This window comes from Triticum dicoccoides, chromosome 7A, assembly GCF_002162155.2.
Source record: "Triticum dicoccoides isolate Atlit2015 ecotype Zavitan chromosome 7A, WEW_v2.0, whole genome shotgun sequence".
Taxonomy (NCBI): Eukaryota; Viridiplantae; Streptophyta; class Magnoliopsida; order Poales; family Poaceae; genus Triticum; species Triticum dicoccoides.
This window is the reverse complement of record NC_041392.1, coordinates 15,534,244-15,541,480: the sequence shown is the minus strand read 5'-3', so window position 1 is coordinate 15,541,480 and position 7,237 is coordinate 15,534,244. Positions and strand designations below refer to the sequence as shown.

The 7,237-nt window shown below is 48.9% G+C and overlaps 1 non-coding gene across 1 annotated transcript; it reads left to right on the top strand.

Moving 5' to 3' along the window:
• The first annotated feature begins 3,486 nt into the window (after positions 1-3,486).
• TRNAD-GUC lies at positions 3,487-3,558 on the top strand. Its single transcript has one exon. It is a non-coding gene; the product is annotated as a tRNA-Asp (tRNA).
• The last annotated feature ends 3,679 nt before the right edge of the window (positions 3,559-7,237 follow it).

Sequence of the window (7,237 nt, the reverse complement as noted above, 5' to 3'; positions counted from 1 at the left end):
GGAGAGGGGGAGAGTGGCGTGTGGGTTTGTTCTTTATAGAAAAGCTTTAGCGAAGTACCAAGGGGAACCTTGTGAAACTTCGAGTGATTTTTCTTGCATTTGGCAACTTTATACCAACAAACTCTATTACTAAGAAAAGAGGGAGGCTAGATTGTGCATGCTTGCGAATCGTGCACTCGCTTTTCGACTAGTTGTATTTTCCCATTTGGGAAAGGGTGCAGCACCTCCTTGTTCCCATTTGAAGATTAGGTGAAGGCTTAATAAGAAATTAGGGAAGGCCCACCCTGAAATTCAACGGGAGAAGAGATTAGGTGGAGGCTTAATAGGAAATTAGGGAACTCCCATCATGAAATTCTGGGGCGGATAGATTAGGTGGAGGCTTAATAGGAAGTTAGCAAGGGCCCACCCTACAAATTCAGGGGGAGTTTACCTGTAGATTATTATGTGGGACTGCATACCACAATAAGACCTCCCGTCCTCTCGTTTAAATTGCACCGCCCTCTCCTAGTGGTGGGCCCACTTCTCACCCTGCCGCTCCCAAAAAAGCGTGTTGGCTGAGAGTTGTGCGTGTTGGTCAGTTTGCTCGCTGGAGCGAGCAAACGCCAGTGAGTTAATGTGAGGTGCTCCCAACTGGCAAAGGAGACGAATGCCACCATGCAACATGCTCCGGTCGGCCATGATTCCTGTATACAAATAGTGAACCATGAGACGCCAATGCCCTTACCTTGCTGACCGGACACCTGCGGCTCCACTCCCAGACACAGGATGTCAGCGTGAGGTACTCCATGTCCTCCTAGAATTCTTGTAGCTCTTCTCCCGTATTTTTATTCCTGTTTCTCTTTGTCAACCAAGACCCCTCTATTGAATTTCCCTTTGTCTTGAGAATGATGGTTGTGACATCCATAACAATGCAACACTCGTCACCCGACCTCTCCTTTTTGTCCTATGTGTACTCCTTGCCGATGATAGCAAAGTGGACAACCCCAACTACGGTGATATTCGCTCGATGCCAAGGACAGGCGCTGCATGCGAGGGAATATCTGTGATCCGACACCCACAACACAATCCATAAGGACGAGTTTTCTTCCCATCAAAACCTTCTCTCCCAGCCGAAGATGCCCCCCCCCCCCTCGATCTTCTCGTCAGCATCCGCAGAAGCAAGTATCCTAATGGTCTATTAAGACTGAGTACAACGGAGCACCATTCAGATAAGCCACCAAGAAAGGCGATGGAGAAGCTTGTTGACCATCGCGCGTGCATGGGAGGGGGAGGGGGCAACCCAGTTTAGTAAACTGTAATAACGAGTTGTAGTGTGCATCACAATTATTGCATAAACATCCTTTGATTAATTATAAAAAGAGGATAATTCAAAACCTCGTATAAAATGCTATAAAACACACTCAAATAATCAATGGACTGGTATAATCCCGCTAAAAAATACTAAAATATTTACCATTAGTTTCCTTAGGGGGCACCCTCTCATCCTATATACTTAAGAAGTTGATCCCCACTACAACTATTTATCTCAACATGCAGCATATCCACCTCAGCAATCTTGCCATATCATCATCTCCAAACATACATGCGTGCCACATCATGCGCTCCGTTTCCAAAATTGTACGCAACACACAGAACACTAGCACTCTCGTGCGTTTTATTTTCAGCCTTAAACCACTGATGGCTGCAACGCTTCCTGTCCCCACATCCTGCACCCGTTTCTCTGACCTCTCGTTCTTCATTATGTTTTTTAACAAAGAGATAAATGCGTACAGAAGCCCCAAAGAAATACTGCTCATTAAGGCAAAAAAAAAAAAGAACAGGTCATATCTTTTCAATTCATCTCCCTTCCGGCATTGTACAGCCGCTCCACAACACTTTCGTTTCAGCTTCCATCTCCTTATAAATTGAATAACGAGAAGGAGAAGCCACCAAGGCTGGGACGCCTGTGTACCTTGCCACCAGTTCGCATGTCTAAGATATTTCCCCTTCCATATGTGCAATAATCTTTCCATGTCCTTCCTTTTGTAGAATCGTATGTGAAAGATCTCCGAGAGAGAGCCACTCGCAAATCCATTACAGAGGAGACTGAAGTAAGTTCCTACTAGATTTTATCCCCCAAAACACGTCACTCTAATAGTCTATTTTTTTACTCGAGATTATTATTCACCGCTACCTGGTTGCATATTCTCACTGTTTCTTCTCTTGCAGTATTTGTAACCTATCCTTTTTTTTCGCCACATGCAAGCTTCTCATGATCTACCTCCCTTCTTCCTATTCCCAAATCAGGAATTAGCCATCACTAGGTTGATCAACTTTAATTATGGCCGAGATCATTTCATGATGATCCAGTACGTGCATGTATCTACATGAATGAATACTCTTCTCTTTTGAAAAAATTATATTTGCTTCTTTGCCATGCATTATCACTAATGAAACAGTACTTATCCTATAGATGTAGTGACAAATTTGTTCTATATTCATTGCACTAATGGCTCGCCGTGCAACTGCACTCCAGAACAACTCTCATTTGGTTACGTTTGCTTCAGTTTCATATGAACTTCGATGTTTGCACTAATTGTTAGCATAAAACACTATCATGATTTGTTTATTCCGCACTCCATCAATATTTCTATTCATCGATACAAAATTTCCGCAGCAACGCGCGGGGTATCATCTAGTTTAACTAGGCAGACAAACCCAAGAAGCAAACACTCGTGAGAGATATAAGCATTTTCTAGTGGAAAAAATAGTGTTACCAACTAAAGAAAATAGAAGCATGCATATAGAACACATGAGCAATGAGTACATCTGATTCTTTTTAAAAGATATACGAAGGGGCACAAATATCGACATAGAATATGGAGTGAGTGGATTAAAGTTGAGTGGTAGTAGAATCAATATCCGCGACATCACATCTTTCAAAGGTTTCAAATACTCACCGACTTCGTTAGTAACAAGTGTATCTGAATTATCACATGGAAACAACAAAAGTTATCCAAAGATTCGTTTTCTGGCAGTATAACAGTGTCGGGTTCATCGAGAGATGCCGAATCATGTTCATCTAGAGCGTTCTGGTCCTCCCGCGACATGGTGACATCTAGGTTTTGCGGGATGAAGCGGGACGCCGAGCTAGAACTTAACCTCAGGAACACGAGACCATGTCGTGAAACTCGAATATTGTCCGCCGAAGGCTGCAACAGTCAGCTTGAACCTTGAGGGCACACCGAGGGATGTTCTTCTTTCTGGGCCGAAGATCCTCGCTCTGCTTGTTTCTGGAACCATTGCTTCTCCATGTTTGATCGAAATTATGTGAGTGGCGCCTCTTTCCTGAGCACTGTCCCTCCCGCTGATTGGGCCCAAGAGAGACGATTTACTCCGGAACATGCAACCACCGTGAGGTGGACTGTGGAGCCCGCAAGAAAACTGAATTACAGCAATGGAGAACGTTCTAAGTAAGTTAAGTTGAGAACTAGTATTAACACCCAAGTCGTTGTAGTATAGTGGTAAGTATTCCCGCCTGTCACGCGGGTGACCCGGGTTCGATCCCCGGCAACGGCGAATTTTGTGGTTTTCTGTTTTGCGGCCCACGACGGCCAGGCCGATTCTTTTCGGCCTGCTGAGAGCCCGCTCCTGACCGGCCTGCACGGTTCTAGACGCTTCCACAACGGTCGAGGCCGATCCACTGCGTCCGATGGCTCGTGCTCGCCTGGCCCGTCCCGACCTATTTATTGTATGCACCCTGGAAAAGTATCCTGTTCGCTCTAGGGCCCTGCTAATTAAGACATTTGCCGTCGTGCTACAATCTTCTTGCCGCATACACTCATTCCTATGAATGCACACACGCACACCTTATCCCTGCACACACGTACACCTTATCCCTATGAGCATCTCCGAAAGGCTGAGCCGGCATATCATCTTGAAATTTACGAAGTCATCGTAGCCCGTAGGCACCTCGTCATTGACGGGAACGTCCCCTCCCACTGAATGCACATCGCCGGAAATCCTGAAATAAATTCAGGAATAAATGCGAGCACCAGAACTTGAACCCTGGTGGGCTGGGGATACCACAGTCCCTCTAACCATCCAACCACGGGTTGGTTCACGTTTTGCAGCTATATTTGCTAGCTCCAATTTGAATGAACCATCGGCATATTTGTAGACCAAATGACTTAGTGTTGTATGTTATGCGTTTACGTCGGTCTTTTTCTCCAATTTAGCCGAAAGAAGTTGTCAATTTTTGAATTTGGCTCAGTCGATTTCGTTGATAAGGAAGAAGGAAGCGCGGCGGAGCACGGAGGCCGCCTTCGATGGCATCAGGGCAAGACGCCGGCAAGGCCTCGGCCAGGAACGAGTCGTATGCGGAGGCGAGTTTGAAGGTTAATGGTTCGGGGTGCGGGCTCACATAGACACTAGTTTGCTAGTTTAAAGGGATGGCCTACGTGGTGAGGAGAAGGGGGTGGTGGAGGCAGGCGGGTTGGCCGGTGGTCATGGATGGGTTGGGGAAGAAGATGAATAGGGGAGTGGGTGGAAGAAGGCCGTCTGGTCGTTGGCTGCACATCAAATTAACGGTTTGGAAAAATCGACCCATCTAAATCTTTTTTTTAATAAGCCGCTTTCTAGCTATCCGCTTTTTCCTCGTGGGCAACTGTATCAAGATGATTCTTAAACCCTAATCAGGGTTGAAATATGTTTTTCTTTGTTTTGTCATATGAGTTGCATAAATAGAATAGAAATAAAATTTAAGCTAGACTCATCTTCACTAGAATCACTTATCCAGGTCTATGCTCATGCATTGTTGTTTTCTTGACGTGGCTCATGCATTATTGTTAACGTACTTATGTTCTTATATCTGGATGGGCCGCCATCAAACATCTTAACTCTTGGTTTCATCATCCCTAGTACCCATGGTCATCGTCTGAGACTGTACACGCCATCTCCTCGTTGGGCACCAAGGAGATACCAAAGGCACAAAGACGACCGCCATTTTTTTTAGAAAAGGAGGATAAACCCTCTGCCTCTGCATCTGGACGATGCATGCAACTATTTTATTAATTATTCACAAAAATCTTACAAAGTAGTAAATCAGTAAGCCTGAAGCCACCATCTAGACAACATATGTCACTACTCCTATCCCCATGATGAAGGGGTGCCGATTGTCCGAACCGAATATCAAACAGACAGCGCACCAAAGCCTAGCATCTAAAGTCGGATGCCCCAGCCCAGCCACATACCGGGACTGGGTTACACACCGGTTTGGCGCACCCTGAGAGGCCGTCGCCGCCGTCTTCCACCGATCCGTCTTCAGAACAAGTACTGACGCATTGACCTTGCCAGGCCCGCCGTCAATGCCGCCACGACGCCAGACAGCACCACCTCCCTGCGCGCGTCCAATCACGCATCTGTCGCCGAGACCACGCGGCGCCACGCCACCGAGACCCGCCGCCGTTGATGCGGTATATGTCACGCCGCATCACCTCATAGCCCCTCCAGTCAGCACCTGCTCCAAAACAATGCCCTCAAGAGGGAGAACGTCACCGAAGACTTTGTCATTGTCCGATCCGGGAGACCCAGATCTAGGGTTTCCCCAGGAGCAGCACGAGCGATATGGCGCAGACCGCAATGACGATGCCTCGACAAGGAAACGACGTCAAAGACGCCGCCATCGACCGCCAAGACCGAAGTCGGCGCGATTTTCATCGGCGGTTGTACCAACCCGACTCGTAGCTGACTGGAATCGGCCGGTGTCACGCCGAGAAGACATAAGGAAACGCCGGATCTTCGAGGATCTCCAGTGAGCCGTCTTCACAGCCCAAGTTCAGTCCCCGACCACCTTCACCGCCGGCCACCATCGCCCAAAGGACGGCACCAGCCGCCGTATCATGTCGTGCGCAACCCTTGCCACCCGTTGCCATCAAACGGCAGCTCTGGGCCAGGTCACCGCCACTGCAAACAAAAGACGCGTGCCACCTGCAGAGATTCGCCGCGCATCCCACCACATCGAGATGCGCCGCCGCGAGACTCCAGGTCGCGACGCCCTGGCCCATCAACTCCGGCCCGCACCGGACCCAACGCGCAAGGGGGCAGAGATCCCTGCCGCCGCCGGCGCTGGCCGGGCTTCGCCAGGTCACGCCCTGTGGCGGCGGCAGGGCAGAGGAGGGGGGGAGGGGAGGCGCTCGGCGTGGGCTAGGTTCCTCCCCGTCGCCTGCGGGGGCGACGTGGGAGGTTACGAGATTGCTCCAGAAAAAAGCCCATCCCGAAGACGACCATCGTGCCTTGGTATTTTGCCGACAGACGCTCCTCTAGCCGATGGCCATATATAAACAAAGGATGCAACGGGAAATTGCATTTTCTTCTTCTGAATGTATCATCCCTTTCATTTGCTTATTTTCAGTCAAGATAGTTGCATCACTTATTAGAGCATCAATAGCCGAATATATCAAATCTGGCACCCTATAAGTTCGCGGACAATGACCAGTCAATTATCAAATCGTCGCGTCCATATTCGTGTATCCGGTATCCTAAATCCATACTATGCATGCAACATGAAAGAAATTACATACACGATCAACGAAATAAATGAACATACAACAAACGGACATAGAACAAACCGCGTATCCACATAATCTGGAACAGAAAAGCATCACAGTTCAACTCATAGACATAGTTTTTAAACTAATATTACTAAAACCGGAAACAGAGACGGAGAGGGCCGAGCATCTTGACCAGTTCCTCGTCGGTCCTTTGCCCTTCCGGTCACCGAGCGGCTGTAGCCCTTCATGTAAGCGCCGACGGCAGGAGGGGGATCATCAGTGACGTCGGGTGAGGAGTCAATGTAGCCGGCCATCCTTCGGATGGTGTGTTTTTGCTGCCTCGCCAGCTTCACTGCTATTGCTTCCGTTGTTGCCTTGTTTGTCGCTTCGCCCGCCGATTACTCGATACCGAGCCGAAGCGCCTTGGCGATCTTTCGACGGAGCCGGAGGGCATCCATCTCTGCCGTCTTCGGCGAGCGGGGGTAGACAACCGCGAGGAGCTGCTTGTCCTCATTGAGCGTCGCCAGCGGTCCGCGTCGACTGCGGGAGGACTATGTGATCGCCTCCGCAGCCCTCTCCCTAGCCTGTTGCTTCTCGTGGTGGGCGGCGTGCGGCTCCAGTTAGGGTGTCCAGGTCCATAGCACTGGCGAGACGAGCAAAAGCATCCACCGACGCCCTTGAGGAGGTATGTGTGGTGCAGGATGGGC